Raw genomic sequence first — 18779 nt, 5'->3', positions numbered from 1 at the left:
CAGGATTAGGAACCAGGAGACTTGGGTGACATTTTTAATCTGCCTCTCTCACTAAACGCTTTTTTTTTTTGTAAACTTAATCAGAAATATTCTTTTAGGCCAGACACGGTAGCTCACACCTTGTGATCCCAGTAATTTGGGAGGTCAAGGCAGGCAGATTGTTTGAGGTCAGGAGCTCAAGTCAGGACCAGAAGTCAGCCTGGTCAACTAGTGAAACCCCATCTCTACTAAAAATACACAAAATTAGCTGGGTGTGGTGGCACATGCCTGTAGTCCCACCTACTCGGGAGGCTGAGGTACAAGAATCCTTTGAACCCAGGAAGCAGAGGTTGCAGTGGGCTGAGATCACGTCACTGTACTCCAGCCTGGGCTACAGAGCAAGACCCTGTATCTTTTTTTTTTGTGCCTCAGGCAATCCTCTGGCCTCTGCCTCCCCAAGTGCTGGGATTACAGGCGTGAGCCACTGTGCCTGGCCAGAAAATGTTTTTAATTGTTATGGTACATCCTAAATGAGAAATATTACAATAATTTGATTGTAGGTAACTTAAACTCCCTAAGCAGTTAAGTGAAAAGAAGTTTATAAATTTTACATAAAGAATAAATTTAATAGAAAAAAAGGTTATCTTAGGTTTTCTTATCAACACAATTTAATTCCTGCTGGGCACAGTGGCTCATGCCTGTAATCCCAGCACTTTGGGAGGCCAAAGTGGGCAGATCATCTGAAGTCAGGAGTTCAAGACCAGCCTGGCCAACATGGTAAAACCCCATCTCTACAAAAATACAAAAGTTAGCTGGGCATGACGGCAGGTGCCTGTAATCCCCAGCTACTTGGGAGGCTGAGGCAGGAGAATCACTGGAACCTGGGAGGCAGAGGTTGCAGTGAGCCAAGATCGTGCCATTGCACTCCAGCCTGGGTGACAGAGTGAAATTGTCTTAAAAAAAAAAAAAAAGAGAGAGAGAGAAAATTTAATTCCTACTTCTCTCCTTACAGCAAAATTAATTAGAGTTTAAGTGTAAAAACTGGAACACTAAAAGAAAACACGAATGAATTTTTTTTGTGATTCTGACAAGTGAAGATTTTTCCAAGCATAAGACAAAATTCAACTCAAAAGCCGAGAAAGAGGATGGGAGAAGTGCCCTGAAGAAAAATATTTGCCTAAATAAAAATGTAAAACATGTTAAAGGCAAATAATTAGCATAAACAAAGTCAAAAAATTTTTGTATTGGGGGAAAAATTATCATCAACACCTATGGCAAAGAGTCCTAATGTCATATATATGTAAAAGCTCTCACAAATTTACAAGATAAAATAATGACCAAACAGAAAAATTAACAATGTATTTGAACAGAAAATTTACAAAGGAATAAAAACAACTATCAGAAAGATGAAAAGATGCTAATTTCATTAATAACTGAAGACATCCTAAATAAAGTAACAATAAAAAATCATTTTTCATCTATCAGATTGGCAAAGAGTAAAAAGATGTATGACACATATAACACCCATGTTGGCCAGGGTGTGGTGGAAACAGGCACCTCCATACATTGCTGATGAGAAGCACATTGATGCAACTTCTTTGCAAGGCAGTCTGGCAATATTTATTAACATTTATAATGAGCACACGCTTTGATCAGCAAATCTTTCCTTCTAGGAATTTTGCCTAAGGAAATACAAGAACTAGGACACATGGGCAAAGACAGCTGGATACTGCTGTTCACTACAATACTGCATATAATAGGAACAATTGGGAAACAATTCAATCTTCCGTTAAAAGGGTCTTGGTTAAATAAATTATGATACATCCCTCTGAAGAAACACAATGCTGTGCCTTAAAAGCGTATCTTGAGGTGGAAAAATATCCTAGGTAAATTGTAAGTGAGATGTTTTTCAGTATAGTATAATCTTTTCTTTCCGTTTTTTACTGCAGGAAAACATGAAATTCACCATTTTAAAGTGTACATCTCAGTGGCATTAAGTATGTTCACGATGTTGTGCAACCATCACCACTATTTCCCAAACTCTTCCAAACAGAAACTCTGCAATGATTAAGCAATAACTCCCCGTTCTCCCCTCTCACCAAGCTCCTGGGTTACCTCTAATCTATTTTCTGTCTCTATGAATTTGCCTTTTCTAGGTATTTTACATAAGCAGAATCACAAAATATTTGTGCTTCTGTATATGGCTTATTTCAGTTAGGGCAACATTTCCATTTCCAAGGTTCATCTACACTGTAGTATGCATCAGCACTTCCTCCCTTTCACGGCTGAATAATATTCCACAGTATGTATTATTGTGTCATACATTTTATTTGTACATGGTTTGTATATTTGGTTTATCCATTCATCCGTCGGGGAACACTTGGGTTGCTTCCACCTTTTGGCTGCTGTGAATAACGCTGCAATGACATTGGCATGCAAGAATCTGAGTCCTTGTTTTCAATTATTTTGGGCATATACCCAGAAGTGGAATTGCTGGGTCATATGGCAATTTTGGGCTTTTCGGGGAATAATTAAACTTTCCCACAGCAGCTGTACCCTAACACTCCCAGTAACGATGTATGAGGGTTCTAACTTCTCTACATTCTCACCAACACTTTTTACTTTCCATTTTTTAAATTAGAGTATAAACTTTTTGTGTAAAAAATAAATGTATATACAAATGTAACATTTAAAGAATCTGTTATGGCTCAAGGATGTTAGTTTAAAAATATAAATAAATAAAAAATCTGGTGTTACCCAACTGTTAACAATGACTATTTTTCTGGGGCACGGGTTTATAGGAGATGCTCATATTCTGCCTTACATATTCCCCATTTTGCAAAAGTTTTTAGAACACATGGTGTTGCTTTTTAAAAAATGTCTTAAGCAAAAGTTAACCTGAGATGGTTTGATGTCTGCCTGCTAATCTAAAACACAATTTTGGTGTCATATACACAGCAAGCCCCTAAATCAGAGGAAGTGAAAAGGCCTGAGTCCCAGTCCTCACTCTGCCACCCTGGGCACAGGTATTCTCACCTCACATCTCCCAGGCACCTGAGACTGAATCCAAGTTCCCAGCCAGTACCCCAAAAATAGACGACAGCCGTGTGGACCCACCCACTCCTTCCACCCCAAGGACAGCACTCAGGCTATGGGAGTCCCAGGTGGGTTGTCTCAGGCTACGCACGGGTAGCCGCCTCCCTTTATCCAGTGTGCCTTACACAGATTAAGCTGGGCAGCACTGTGCCTGGCAGTCTGTAATATCCCTTCCCACATGGAAACAATTCCACTGAACTTAGAAGGAAGCTAAGAAAAGGAGAGCTTGGGGAAAACCTGGGAGTCACAGACTATGAAGGAAAATGAAGACCTTCTCCACAGAGAGAGAAGCAAACCCAGAAAAGGATTCAAGAAACGATGATGCCAAGGAGGAGAGGGCAGCTGACATTTACTAATGCAAGTGTCTCACCCAAAGCCACAGGTGCTGAAGCAGACAGCAAGGGGCAGTGCCTGGAGCCACGCTGCTCTGTGGGAAACATCCCAAGGTCACCTGCTGGGGCAGCAACAAGGAGAAAACCCAGCCTCTGTGGGAAGAGGCACTGAGGCCTGGGGAGTGAAGGCAAGTGAAATCTTTCCCCTCTTCCAGGCTGTGGACTTTGCCCTTGAAATTCAACTCCTGGCCTAAAGAGATAATCTCCCAGGCATGTCCTGTGTAAACTTGGCTAATCAACAGAACACACTCAGTGCAGCGCCTGCTGGCTGTCCCTGAAACAGCCCTGCCAGGCAGGAGCAGTGCTGACAGGCGGGGGGGAAGCTTTTCCTGGCATAAATGCCACCAATCCTAATGAAATCAAGTGACCAGGATGGGCATCTTCCAGAAATTAGACAAGCATCTGTTTAAAGATGAGCATACACCTGGAAATCTCATCCGGAAGTGATACAGATATGGTGAGAAGGGTCATTGAGAGCATGGACCTTTACCAGGCTTTGTTGTTTTAGAGCAAGCCACCTAAGAAGATCTAAAATAAAGCTTTGTAGACATGAAATTCTGAGTTGGTAAAAGAAAGCAAGCCAATTAACATCTGGCCCTCACACCCTTAGCAGCTTCTCAGCTCCCAAGCCTCTTAAGCAATGGTTCTCAAAGTGGGGTTCCCAGACAACAGTAGAAGCATCACTCCCGAATTTGTTAAAAATGCAAATGTTCACTTAAAAAATTCTACTAAATTGGTAACAAGCTCTCCAGGTAAGTCTGGTGCACATTCAAGTCCAAACACCACTGCTCTACGGCTCCAGAAAGCTCTGCAATCTGGAGTTCTGATCCTGCCCACCCCCAGACTTCCCTTACTTTCTGCTCTAAATGAATTTTGAAGGACTGGAATATTACCTCTCCAGTTACAGCCAATAAAATTGGCAGGTTTCATCCCACTCCAGTTCCATCTTCCACATGGTCTCCTAGGTTTCTTTTCCACAAACCACATCCAATTGTGTTTCCTTCCTGCTTCCTGGGGAAAGTGATTCCCCACTTTCTGGATGGTTCAATCCCTTCAAGATCTGACCTCTGCCAGTCTTCTCAGCCTCACCTCCTAACCCATCTGTATGTCCCTGCACGTGGTAGATGACATTTCATGTCTGCTCAGCGTGAATCAGTGCTGAAGATCATCTGAAAAACACCCTCTGAAGGAATCTCTCCCAAGTACGTTATCCTTCCCTTCAGAAGCAAGTCTGTTACTGAAACAGACTGGGATGGGGGAGACAGAAAAGCAGAATCCAATTATTCACCAAAGAAATTCCTCTGTGTTCTAGGAATCTACACTAAATCTGAAATTCAGTCTCACCCTGCTCTGCCCTTCACAAACTATTCCATCTAAGTGGACTGATTAGGTTGACCACAGGTCTCATGAACAACGAGGAATGACAGTTTATAAACACTGCATACGTTTTCATTTCAGAATCCTAGGCCTTGACTACTTACAGAATCTAAACAGGATCAACCTTTAGAAAAAGAAGTACAGGCTGGGTGAGGTGGCTCACACCTGTAATCCCAGCACTTTGGGAGGCCAAGGCAGGTGAATCACCTGAGGTCAGGAGTTCAAGACCAACCTGGTCAACTGTCTCTACAAAAAATACAAAAATTAGCCAGGCATGGTGGTGCCTGCCTGTAATCCCCGCTACTTGGGAGGCTGAGGCAGGAGGATCACTTGAACCTGGGAGATGAAGGTTGCAGTGAGCCCAGACCACACCACTGCCCTCCAGCTTGGGTGACAGAGTGAGACTCCATCTCAAAAAAGAAAAAGAAGTATCAACCAACAGAAACTAGTCAATGTTCAATTTCCAAGAGTGAGACTCCATCTCGAAAAAGAAAAAGAAGTATCAACCAACAGAAATTAGTCAATGTTCAATTTCCAAGAAGTGAAAGCTGTGGCCTGATACATTTCTTTTCTCAAACATTTCCAATAAACTTGAAAACTACAGAAGAGATCTGTACACTAGGAAATCAGGGTTTATTTACAAACCCTAGTTTACTGACAAATTACTTACTTTTCCAAAAGCAAATTCCATCTTCTTATACAATAGGGAGAACGGCAATCTAAGACATCTAACTACTTATGGAGCATTAAAGAGAAACACCATCTTTCTTCCTGCCCAGATGAAGAGATGTAATTCAGGCTCACTTCTTCCAAGTCTTGCCACAGCCCCACCCTCCCCAGTTGTTTATATGGACTGGCATTCTCAGTATTTAACCAGGTACCCCTTTGAGAGAAAGCTGGGAAAAAAAAAAAAACCTCATTCAATTCCACAAACATTCAAAATGTGACCATAAATAACACATAATGATTCAAAGGAAAAAACTCATTAGATGTTCTAGATAACACCTGGTCACTCTGGTTGGTTGATACACCAACCAGAGTGACCAGAGTGAAGGTGTGGCAAGAACGCACGCTTGGAATCAAACAGCCTTAGATTCAGATTTCAAGCAAGTTAGCTACTCCACATTCCTGCAGATGTCACAACATCAACAAATCAACTCACAGATCATCGTGACGATTTACTAAAATAATGAAATAAAAATGTCTAGTATAACACAATGCCTAGAACGAAGTAAGCATTACACTCATGTTTTACTATAAACCTAAAATCTGCAGAAAATTTAAAAACACATAGTGTTTGATCCCAATAATTATGCAGACTACAGTCATTCAACTTCCTGTAGCCAAGTAGATACAGTCTCTGCCCACTCCAGACCCCTTTTGTTTCCTCATATTCTTTTTTTTTTTTTTTTTTTTTTGAGACAGGCTAGAGTGCAGTGGCGCGACCTCGGCTCACTACAACCTCCGCCTCCCAGGTTCAAGCAATTCTCCTGCCTCAGCCTCCCAAGTAGCTGGGACTACAGGTGCGCGCCATCACACCCAGCTAATTTTTCTGTATTTTTAGTAAAGATGGGGTTTCACCATGTTGGCCAGTATGGTCTCGATCTCTTGACCGCATGATCTGCCCGCCTCAGCCTCCCAAAGTGCTGGGATTACAGGCATGAGCCACCGCACCCAGCCTGTTTCCTGATATTCCCCCCCTCCGCCCCCCCTCCTCTTTCTCTTCTTTCTCTTCTTTTCTTTTTTTAGAGACAGGGTCTTGCTCTGTTGCCCAGGCTGGAATGCAGTGGCACGATCATAGCCCACTGAAGCTTCAAACTCCTGGGTTCAAGCAATCCTCCCGCCTCAGCCTCCCAAAGTGTCGGGGTTACAGGCGTGAGCCCCCACACCCAGCACCATATTCTTTTTCCTGATTCTTCTCAATCAGATTCAATGTTCCCCTCTTTCCCTCTCAAATTTCCCATACCTTATCCCAAGTTGCACCACATCTTCTACCCGACACCCCCTTGGCTCCCTATAGTCTAACAATGATGACTTCCTAGGTGTCCTTTCTGCATGTCAAGCTCTTTCTTACCTCAGGGCTTTGACTCTGCTGTTCCTTTTTCCAGAAATGAACTTTCCCCAAATCTGCACATTCACGGCTTCTTCTCATCCTTGAGCTCGCAGCTGAAATGTCATTTTCAGAGGCCTTCTCTAACCTTCTCGGGTCCCTGTTGCTCTCTCTTCTACATCACCATTATTTCCTTCATAGCTCACAGCACTATCTTTATCTCATCTACTGATCTGTTTACTTGTTTACTGAAATACTTCCCCATTCACTATAGCTCTGTGACAACAAGGACTTCAATGTCTCAGCTATCTCTACCTCCCCAGCATACAGAACAAAACCTAGAACAGAAGGAATGCTCAATAAATATTTACTGAATGAATAAATACATTCAGTTCCTAAAGCAAGAGAGGCAGAGTTAGATTCCCCGTCACTCCTTTGCTTTCTCTAACTGGTAACAGTAGAAGATAGAATCCCAGGGAAAGATTGTAAATTAAAAAGAGAAGAGACAGGCCGGGCATGGTGGCTCATGCCTGTAATCCCAGCACTTTGGGAGGCCAAGGTGGGTGGAACATGAGGTCAAGAGATCATCCTGGACAACATGGTGAAACCCCGTCTCTACTAAAAATACAAAACTTAGCTGAGCGTGGTGGCTCACACCTGCAGTCCAAGCTATTCAGGAGGCTGAGGCAGAAGAATCTCTTGAACCCAGGAGGCAGAGGTTGCAGTGAGCCAAGATCACGCCACTGCACTCCAACCTGGCGACAGAGTGAGACTCCGTCTCAAAAAAAAAAAAAAAAAAAAAAAGAGAAGTGACTGAGGATTAACTTTTGGAGAACACCAAAAAATAATGCCATCCCAACCCCCGCAATGACCAAACAGTAAGGGCTATCACGGACCCAGGAGGACAACAGGGGTGTTAGAGTCTCCATCGCCTTCTTTTTCTGTTCCTACAGCTTTCCAGAAGCAGCTCAGCTTCCTCCCACAAGGCCACATAGACATCTACAAAAACGCCATAGGTGTTTTTCAGATGAGAAGTCTGGATAGCACTGCTTTCAAAACTCAGCTGGGCACCCAAGCAGAATAGGTACCTACATCTAAATGGAGGGAAAAACATCCACCTGGGTTTGCCAAACAGTTGTGGGTCCTGCAATTGGAGGGGGTGGGAAAGAAAATAAAAAGGTTTTTCTATTTCCATTTAATGAGATTTAAATAAAACAAAAATTTCAGGTTGCTTTCTTTTATTTCTTGAGCCTTTAGATGAGAGTTTTCTTTTCTTACTTTCTTTTTTTTTTTTTTTTTTTTGAGACCAAGTTTCACTCTTGTTGCCCAGGCTGGAGAGCAATGGCATGATCTCGGCTCACTGCAACCTCCACCTCCTGGGTTTAAGCGATTCTCCTGTCTCAGCCTCCCAAGTAGCTGGGATTATAGGCATGAGCTACCATGCCTGGCTAACTTTTTGTGTTTTCAGTAGAAATAGGGTTTCACTATGTTGGTCAGGCTGGTATCAAACTCCTGACGTCAGATGATATACCTCCATCAGCCTCCCAAAGTTCTGGGATTACAGGCGTGAACCACCGCACCATACCCTGGTTGCTTTCTTTCTAACCTGGATCCCTGCTGTTTCCCCCTGGGCACTTAAGAGTTGACAAAACCAACAGCCCTTCTAACCTCCAATATCCTTACGACTGGCTCTCCCACCACAGCCAAGCCAAGAGCAAATTTTCTTTTTCTTTTTTTCTTGAAGAGACAGTGTCTTACCATGTTACCCAGGTTGGAGTGCAATGAACATTCACAGGTGTGATCATTGCACAGGACAGCCTCAAACTCCTGGGCAGTCCTCTTGCCTCAGCTTCCTGAGTAGCTGGGACTACAGGTGTACACACCCAGACCACACTCCTTTATAGTTGCTGGGGTCATTCAGGTTCTTTAATTTCCTTTCCCTACTGGCATTCCTTTTTACCAAGTGACAAAGTATATACACACATGAGTCAGTCCTCTTTGTCCTAGGGTCTTTGCAAATGAATACAAAGTTCCATATGTAGTTTTTACAGTCCTCGGTCTTCACCATTTTTTATTTTATTATTATTTTAGAGACAGGGTCTTGCTCTGTCACCCAGGCTGGAGTGCAGTGGCACAATCATAGCTCACTATAACCCTGAACTCCAGGGCTCAAGCAATCATCCCACCGCAGCCTCCTAAGTAGCTGGGACTACAGGCATGTGCCACCATGCCTGGCTAATTTCATTTATTTTGTAGATATGGGGTGTCACCATGTTGCCTAGACTGGTGTCGAACTCCTGTCTTCAAGCAATCCTCCTGCCTTGGCCTCCCAAAGGATTAGGATTATAAGCATGAGCCACTGTGTTCAGCCTTTCCCATCTTTTAATTACGCCATTAGAACACTTATTAGTTTACAAACTGCTAATAAACTTAAGGGGAGGGAGATTCCAGCATATCTCTGCCAAGGAAACTTACCTCCACTAAGGAGTACAGGGCACAGTTTTGGGAGCTCTATGCACCATCAAGGCTGAGCTTCTCCTGATTCAACAGGGAGCTACGGTCGAATCTGAGCTCCTGCCTATGGCAGCCAGCAGAAGTAAAAAAAAGCTGAAGAACAGCATGTCTGACCATCACCTACAGAGTCTGGTCTCCTAAAGCAAAAATAACCTTAAATTGTAAACAGCCTCACTCAAAGAGAAAATTTGTGAAGCCTCTACTCTTAGGAACTCCCCATTCTGCCCTAGGCCTGTCTGGGCTCAGCAGGCTCATAAATTGGCACTGTTGATATGACCTTTCCAGGCTGTATTTCAACAAGAGATAACAACAAAGCTCAGAGCTTTGGTAGCACTCAAAGGAGATTTGAGGGACTTAAAACACACTGCTAAATTTGGCAGCAAAAGTTCCTGCTCCCTGAAGTTGCAAAAGAAAATCTCTTAATAATTACACTTGTAGATAAGGAGCTACTCATTCTCTTTAGAAACAGATCAGAACCTCCTCATCCCAATACACCACTCCTGTGCAAAAGGAGTGAGACTTCTGGGGCAAGTCTCACCTGGCACTGGGATCAAGCTATCTCTCGAAAAGATAAAGTTCCAGGAACTTACCTTGATGCCTCTTACTGCCTTAGCCACAACCAGGTGCCCAGAGACATTCGTTTACTCTTCACCATCTACAGCCCTCTGTCTCCCTCACCTTCCCATCAGCCTTCCCACTTCCCATCCTGCTCTTTGACACTAGACCTGCCATGTCCCTATCCCTGTTGTTCATACAACACACATTATTCCTCAGAGAGGGCTCTCTCAGCCTAGAGGCTCCTTTGATTCGGCCAGATTCCTCCTCTGGTTTATAATTTCTTTACAAAAGCAACGTATAGGAGCTCTGATCTATATGCTGATTGAGGGTTGCTTATCACTGCTCTGCTGATACTGTCTGTCCAACACACAGGGGAAGGGATATCGCCCGGCATTTCTCAGCTAAACAAACCCAACAGACAAGCCACAAAGAAACAAACACTGCTGCCTGGCACGGTGGCTCACACCTGTAATCCTAGCATTTTGGGAGGCTGAGGTGGGTGGATTGCCTGAGCTCAGGTGTTCGAGACCACCCTGAGCAACATGGTGAAACCCCGTCTCTACTAAAACACAAAAAATTAGCCAGGCGTGACAGTGGGCACCTATAATCCCAGCTACTCAGGAGGCTGAGGCAGGAGAATCACTTGAACCTGGGAGGCAGAGGTTGCAGTAAGCTGGGATAGTGCCATTGCACTCCAGCCTGAGTGACAGAGTAAGACTTTGTCTCAAAATAAATAAATAAATAAATAAAAATAAGCCCTGCTGAGGCTGGGTGCAGTGGCTCATGCTTGTAATCCCAGCACTTTGGGGAGCTGAGGTGGGTGGATCACTTGAGCTTAGGAGTTTGAGACCAGCCTGGGCAACATGAAGAAACCCTGTCTCTATAAAAAAAAAAAAATTACATAAATTAGCCAGGTGTGGTTACTCCAGATGCTGAGGTGCAAGGATCCCCTGAGCCAGGTAGGTAGAAGTTGCAGTGAGCCCATAACACACCACTGCACTCTAGCCTGCATGACACAGTAAGACACTGTCTTGGAAAAAAAAAAAAAAAAAGGGCTGGCCCTGGTGGCTCACATCCATAATCTCAGCACTTTGGGAGGCCTAGACAGGCAGATCACCTCAGGTCAGGAGTTCAAGACCAGCCTGGCTAACATGGCAAAACCCCATCTCTACTAAAAATACAAAAACTAGCAGGCATGGTGGTACACACCTGTAGTCCCAGCTACTCGGAAAGCTGAGGCAGGAGAATCATTTGAACCCAGGAGGTAGAAGTTGCAGTGGGCCAAGATCATGTCACTGTACTCCAGCCTGGGTGACGGGGATACTCCATCACTGACCCCAAAAAGGAAATAAACACTACTTGGTTTATAAGATAATAATAAACATAACAATAACTGCAAACATTTTATTCAGCAAGGAGGCAGGAAGCACTATTCTAGGCACTTTACTTTTAGCATTTAGGCTTCGTTACAACCCTATGAGGTAATGCTATCACTGCCTCAAATTTTACGGAAGAGGAAGAACTGGGTCAGGGACAAGCTAAGGAACTTGTTCAAGGTTACAGAGCTATCAGGTGGCAGAGCCAGAATTTGAACCCAATCTGACCCCAGAGCCCAGGCTCTAAACATTACTCTCCCACTGGATCGCTCTTCACCTAAGACACAGATTGGTCTCTGGACACCGACTGGATTATCCTAAACTCTAATGGAGAGAGGACTGCTCAGAAAACACTGGGATTTCTTCCCACTGAGAAAAGGAAACAGTGATGGCATTATTTATTCAAAGAGCTGGTCTAAGGCTACAGCATAGAACAAACAAGTACCCCAAACATCTGCTGACCAAAATTTTCCCAGGGGACCAAGAGAAACTTCCCTTCTTATTTACTAAAGTCTGGGTCCTCCTTGTACTACCCTATGCATCTGAGAACAAGTTTCCAGCCTCCGAGTTCTAAGAACCAAGTCAAAATGCTTCCTAGAATCTAGTTGATGGGGTTAAAGAAAAGTTACTCAAATATCTTTTAAGCACCAACTACATGTGTTGGCCATTTGGGGAAATAAATAGTATAAAATATTATACTTGATCTTATACAACTTCAAGGAATCTAGTTGAAAACACAAGATGTACACATTTGAAAAGTCAAGTCAGGGCTGGGTGCGGTGGCTCACACCTGAACTCCCAGCACTTTGGGAGGCCGAGGCAGGCGGATCACTTGAGGTCAGGAGTTCAAGGCCAGCCTGGCCAACATGGTTAAACCCCATCTCTACTAAAAACACTAAAATTAGCCAGGCATGGGGGAATGCGCCTGAAGTCCCCCAGCTACTCAGGAGGCTGCAGCGGGAGAATTGATTGAACCCAGGAGGCAGAGGCTATAGTGAGCTGAGATCACACCACTGTGCTCCAGCCTGGATGACCAGGCGAGACCCTGTCTCAAAAAAAAAAAAAAAAAAAAAGTCAAGTCAAGATGTCAATGAGAACACTCAATCCATGCCTTCTATTTTCTATAAGAGGAGACTGAAGCCTAGAGAAGCCATGTTACTTCCCTAAGATCACCTAGTAAGTTAGAGACAGAGCCAGAACTAAAATTCAAACCTGCTGACTACCTGGCTGGGGCTTTCCACTGCTATATGAAGGCAGAGAAATTCACAGGAGGGATGAATTACTAACAACAGCAGCAGCTAACATTTATTGAGAGCATATCTGTATCTAGAACTAAGTCAAGTGCCTTACATAAATTAACTCATTAAAACCTTACAATAACCCTTTGAGATGGGTAATATCGTCACCCTCAATTTTCAGATGAAGACACTGAGGCTTACAGAGATGAACTCACCAGACGTCCACAGATAGAGGAAAAACCAGACTATGGACCCTCAGAGGTGGCTGCAAAGCCTGTTCTATGCTCTAAGCTGCATCTGGAAGGACAAGAACAGTATTTGCGGAGGTGGGGGTGAGGAGGGCTGGGGCAGAGGCCAGGGTCTGGAGCACTGAGGGCAGCGTGTGAAGGGCCTCCAATGTCACCTGAGAGGGACCTCAGGGGCCCTACCTAGACTGGCCAGCAGGAAAGGGGCAGGCGAGAAGCAGTTCTGGACGGATGGGTCTCCCCTGCCTGTGAAGGGTGAGCATCCCACAGCAGGAGGAAAGAGCTGAACCTGTGAGGCTGGGTTGGGAAGGGCAGGACTACCTCAGACTCAGGATTTCTGGCCTCTCCAGTGTGAGCGGCTGCCGAGTCCTCAAAATCTCATTGGCACCTACTCCTTCTTCTTAAAGGACACTCTCAAGTACCTGGCCAGGTCTGAAAGGGCAGTCCTCCTTGGCTGCTGGTGACTTTCCAAAGCAGCTGTCTTTCCCTCCTTACCTTGCCCATGGCCCCCTGTGCCCTTTCTTTGATCTCTCTGCCTGATGCAGCAGCCATAAGACAAGGGAGCTGTCTGTCAAGTGGCAGGACCGGAACACAAGCAGCTTGGGAGGAAATCTTGCGTTATTAGGAAATCTCATGTTATTACACACCCAGGACCGCACAGATCCTAGACCAGACTACCTGGGGTCTTGATAGAAAGATGAATAAGATGCAAAGTAGATGCTACTTCTTTTTTCTTTTTTTTGAGATTAAGTCTCGCTCTGTCGCCCAGGCTGGAGTGCAGTGATGCAATTTCAGCTCACTGCAACCTCCGCATCCTGGGTTCAAGCCATTCTCCTACCTCAGCCTTCCAAGTAGCTGAGATTACAGGTGCACATCAGTACGCCTAGCTGGTTTTCGTATTTTTAGTAGAGACACAGTTTCACCATATTGGCCAAGCTGGTCTCGAACTCCTGACCTCAAGTAATCCACCCACCACCCACCTCGGCCTCCCAAAGTGCTGGGATTACAGATGTGAACCACTATGCCCTGTAACCAGCAGCTAATTCTAAAATAAGAATCTGGTTTGTTCCCACCATAGTAACATCAACTTGATTGAGAGACACCAGCCCACTCTCTTCAAAATGCTGCTCTAAGTTGATAATATTGGAAAGCACTGAACATTTACTATGTGCCAGGCACTGGCCGATTTACATGTATAATTTCATTTAATCCTTACCACAACTCTACCGAGTCAAGTACTATTACATCCACTCTACAGATGCTTCAAAGAAAGCTGATGCACAGAGAGAGTAAATAACTTGCCCAAGGTCACACAGCAAGGTCAGGTTCTAAAGCTAGACCTCTAAGACCCCTGAGCTATAGCTCTTAATCACTGCAATCACTGCACTGCATGTCAGGGACTCATATTAAATGCAAATGTTTCCATCAGAATTGCTCTAAGGCAGCACCACACACTCACTGAGAACCTAAGAGTCAAGGAGAGTTGAACAAATACACCACAGGCTAGTTCATTTTAAAACAATCTATTAAACTCAGTTGTCAGAACTCCACAAGGTAGCCTGCATTCCAAGTCACAAGCACACCAAAATTCAGTTCCTCGAACAAAACTAAAGAGTTTTAAAAATAGCTGACTTTATAGGTTTTTTTTCCAACTTTCCCATTTCCCCTTTCCTATGACTCCCTCCCACATACCCCATCCTTTGACACTGTCAGAGAAGCTTTGACACAGGCCTAGAACCCTCACCCTTCTATTTCCAGTCCTTTAGCTGGCTCTCTTCCTTCATTCGAATAGTGCTTGAAATCCTTCTCCTTTCTCCCAGCCTAAGAGCATGAGATGGTCATTAACCCTACCACCAAAATTCAGAACTGCAGCAGGTCTATGCTGCTTCTCTCTTAATCACACTGACAAGAGTGCGGGAGAGAGGGGAAGACATAACTGCAACACAACATCTATTACAACACGACACAGATGGGAGGAAGGCCCACACGCGACACTTCTGCGATCCTTCCCAGCCCTTGGCCCAGACACTTTGTATTCACCAACTAAATGGGTGAACAGACCAACCGTGCATATGGGTGCCAGAGATGCCTCTGAGCCAAGAGCAAACAAACAGAGGTGTCAAGCCCAATGCCAGCCATCCCTACCCCTCCAGTACTTGTTAGGGCCCGTACAACACTGTCCCCGAGTGGCGTGGGGGCAGTCTGGCCTTCTGCTAAGTTGTGTAGGCCTCCGAGGTCAGCCCTTCTCTCCATCACCACCTGCTGCTCCTGAGAACTGCCTCCGCCCAGGGCCCCTTGCCCAGGGCCTCACTCCTGCTTCCTTCCAGTAGTCTTCCTCCTGCCTCAGATCTTGTCTCCCGTAACCCTCAGTTTACCTCATTTTTCCCAGTTCCAAACAATCCTCCATCCACTATGTGGTTTCCAACAATCCATCTCCAGCTCACATACAACCCCTTCAGTGATGACAGGTCACACAGAGGAAGAGTCCGGAGCTTTGAGAAACTGAGCTGGTTTCGTGACAAGCCTGTAGGAATAGGTCTGCTTTGGTTAAGAAGGTTTCATAAGCTAACTGTATATAACTTGCTCTTTTATAAAAACAGTGAAATCTAACATTCAGGCAGTTTTCAATGAGAAGAGTATAGTGATAGTTACAACAGCCTCCCCAGCAACAGTACATTCATTACATCAGAGCCAAAGAAAATAAGAGAAGGGGGTCTTTAGAGAAATTCTTCAATAAGGTAGTCTAGACTCATTTAACACCCTCCTCTCCATTACACACACACACACACACACACACACACACACACACACGAGAGCTTTCTGGGGCCTATGGCTAGAAACAGAGACCTCGTTTTTTCTATCAGCACAATACTATGTGGCATGTTCCCTAAGACAGATGTACCCAGTAGCTCTCCCAACACACCTACTGAGACAGACGCACACAGCACCTCCTCTCCAGGATGAAACGAACGCCCAGCCTCCCCAGCCCCCGCCTCCTCAGGAGAAGGCATACACTAATGCAAGTTTTCCCACAGGCTTTAAAGACAAATCTCTACAGACTACGCCAGATGGTCTTTTTTTTTTTTTTCCTTTCATGCCCTCCTGGCCCCTTCTCCACTTTCCAGGGTCCCTCTAACTCAAAGAACTCAATTATCTGCCTCCAGATTTCCCCTTCCCTTCCTTGCAGCCTGGCCTAAACATACCCTCCTCCCAAGCTCATGCAGAGGCACAGAAGGGAGGCCAAGCCAGACCTCGGAGGGGCTGCTGCCAGGCCTCCCCCAGCCTCCACTATATGTTCCCTGGGCTTGGCTGCCTGAGCCGACTCTCCTAGGTCCAACCAGGGAAACGGGGAGCAGCCAGGGCTGACAGCTAACAGCTAAGAGAAGTGACCCCTGCTTCCGATGGCCCAGGCCTCAGACCCTCCCATCTCCCCAAGGTGCCAGGACCTTCTGCAAAGCAGTTCTTAGAATCAAATGAGGCAGGGAGCGGGGCACAGCCTCTCTTAGGTCTAGGCTACCAGTGAGGCCACAATACTTGGATTGTCCTCCTACATCTGTACACCCCTCATTCCAGGGAAAGAGGCTGAACCAGAAGAAGTGAGGGTGCCCTTGGCCTGTTCTCCAGGGTATTTCAAACTTTCATCTTCCCTGGGTGACTGATATCTAATTTTAGAGGGAGGGAGCCCAAGGGGAGAAGGTACAGGAAGGGGAGTAGAGGACGGAGGAGAGAGGGAGTGAGAACAGGAATGTTACTTTTTAATCCTTAAGGAACATAGACGATCCAATTTGTGACTCAGCTCTGGGAAGCCGGGCTGATGTGAGTGGGGAACAGCTGCAGTCCAATCTGAGCCGTGGGCAGCTTCTCCTTCGGGCCTTAGAGGCTGTTGTGACATGACTCACCTAGAAGGGGAGCTGCCTGTTTTGTTTTGTTTTTTTTTTTAATCTGCCTACTATGGGTCTGCCCAAGGCCTTCGCAGACACCACTCTGGGGCATGGCTGGCAGGTTTTCCCCATCCTACAGTAAAGTTGGGCTGTGGGTGGGGCACCCTGGTATGCCATAAGCCCTATCGACTCATGGAAGACAGAGCTGGGACTCTCCTTGCCTGGAGTCTCCCTTTCCCTGCTCTTCCATTCCTTGGCACAGTCCCACTGCATATCAAGTAACTCTGCCCTTGGAATTCCCACTTCCTTGTTTCTTTTTCTTTCCCCATGACCTGTAGCCTTACGAGTTCCTGAAAGACCTGCCCAGCCCCCCAGGAAGGCTTTCAGAGCAGTAACACTTTCTCCCAGTTAGAACCCTGCCTTCTAAACCCAGAATGGAGGAGAAAGGCCCCGCTGCCCACTGGAGAGTCTCCCCAGCAGGACCCAGCAGGATGAGGGAACCAGACCTGGCACTCACAGCCTCTTTTCCAGCTGCTAAAGTGTATGGTGCCACAACTACAGGCAGCTGTGGGACACAGGAAAAGGGAAGGGTCTTTAGGAATACCTCTCCTCTGTGCTTGATATAAACACATGAGTCAGGTGACCAAGGAACACTTCCTCTCTGCAGGACCGTCTAGGAGTCTCCAGGTCTACGGCGAACATCACCCTTATTAAATGACCCAACCCAAGGAAAGCACTATTTGTTTTTCCTTAAACATTCTGAAAAAGTCTTTTCAGATTTTTCTCATTTTTACTTATAAATGCAGAAAGGAAGAACAGACTTTATAAATGAGAGAACCAGAACAGAGAGGCAAAGCGACTTAGTGACTTTCCAGAGAGAGTTGGGTCATTCCTCAAGCTTCAATTCACAACATGATACATTAGCAAGGATGTGACTTGTTTCAAGCTACTTTTACGGAAGTTATTCCACTGGCTCCTCCCAACAGTCCTGTGAAGTTATTTTTATCATTATCTCCATCTCATAGGTAAGAATCTGAAGCTCCTTTTAGTTAAGATACTTGCCCAAGGCCACCCTATGGGAACAGAATCTGGCCAACGGCTCAAGTCTAGCAACCCAAATCCATTATTCTTTCTGCTATATCAAAAGAAAGAGCACCAGCTCTTGAAACTGGGTCTCTACTAGCCGTCTTCACACATGCGGGGGTGGTAAAATTGAAGAGCCCAACTACACACATGAGCAGAAAAGAAGGCTGAGTTTCTGGATACACACTGCCCACTGAAGGACCCACTGGCTCAGTGCTATGCCACATCCCTCCAGCAAAATGTAGGTTTCAACTAAGCAGAGGATCCCTGGAATGTAGCAAAAGAAGGAATAACTTCAGAAGTGGCCCATCCGAGGTCCAGGGCCAAGGAGTTCACCCTTGTGGACCCTCAGGCCACAACCATGATGCATACATGTACACATTTAGGGAGCCAGAACTGGGGACATGGCCAGCGCTTGCATTGGCAAGCTGACCCGAAGTTAATCAGAATGCCCCTTCATTGTTTGCCAGAATACAAAAGACATTCTGTTCAGAAAGTTCAAGAAGAAAAACTGAAGAGCCCGGACAGCAGCTGTTCCCTCATCCCACAGAGAAACTAAAGGCATTAGCAAAGTTCCCTGAGGCTAAGAAGTGAATTTCACATATAACGTGGCTCAAGTGGAAGCACATCCCCTGATGGGTCTCCCGGACAGGGAGTGTTTGCTGCCTTCATCCTCCCAATAATGTTACTGACAATGCTGCTACCCTATCACCTATATAACTGCCCTTCTGGGAAGGTCTCTTTCCCTGGGTGTGAGCTCACCACGTGCCACTCCACTAGGTCAGAACAAGTTTTACCAAAATTTAGGACAATCAATGAAGGTGTGCATAGCATGGACACCGTGTGCCCTGAGATTTGGTCAAAATGTAACCAAAGGAATCGACCTGGCACAACTACAGTGCCTCATGTCCCCCGGCTCTTAGCAGCTGCTGCTGAGAGCTCACTCTGGGGCATCTGGATGAGAAACCTGTTTGCAGGCACCCCGACCTC

The 18779-nt window shown here is 45.4% G+C and overlaps 1 protein-coding gene across 13 annotated transcripts in view; it reads right to left on the bottom strand.

Moving 5' to 3' along the window:
• DENND2B (DENN domain containing 2B) overlaps positions 1–18779 on the bottom strand; it is a 205787-nt gene that overhangs the window by 99697 nt on the left and 87311 nt on the right. The window contains exon 1 of one of the 13 annotated variants that reach the window (XM_012456712.3): positions 3446–3617. The exons of the other annotated variants lie outside the window; for them this stretch is intronic. The gene's annotated coding sequence lies outside the window, so the exon portion shown is untranslated. Of the gene's footprint in view, positions 1–3445; positions 3618–18779 lie in introns of those variants that run through there. 13 annotated transcript variants of the gene reach the window in all.

This window comes from Aotus nancymaae, unplaced genomic scaffold (assembly GCF_030222135.1).
Source record: "Aotus nancymaae isolate 86718 unplaced genomic scaffold, 86718_ANA_hifiasm-v0.15.2.pri h1tg000059l, whole genome shotgun sequence".
Classification (NCBI taxonomy): domain Eukaryota; kingdom Metazoa; phylum Chordata; class Mammalia; order Primates; family Aotidae; genus Aotus; species Aotus nancymaae.
Note: the sequence above shows the minus strand (reverse complement) of the source record. Positions and strands in the feature narration are given on the sequence as shown.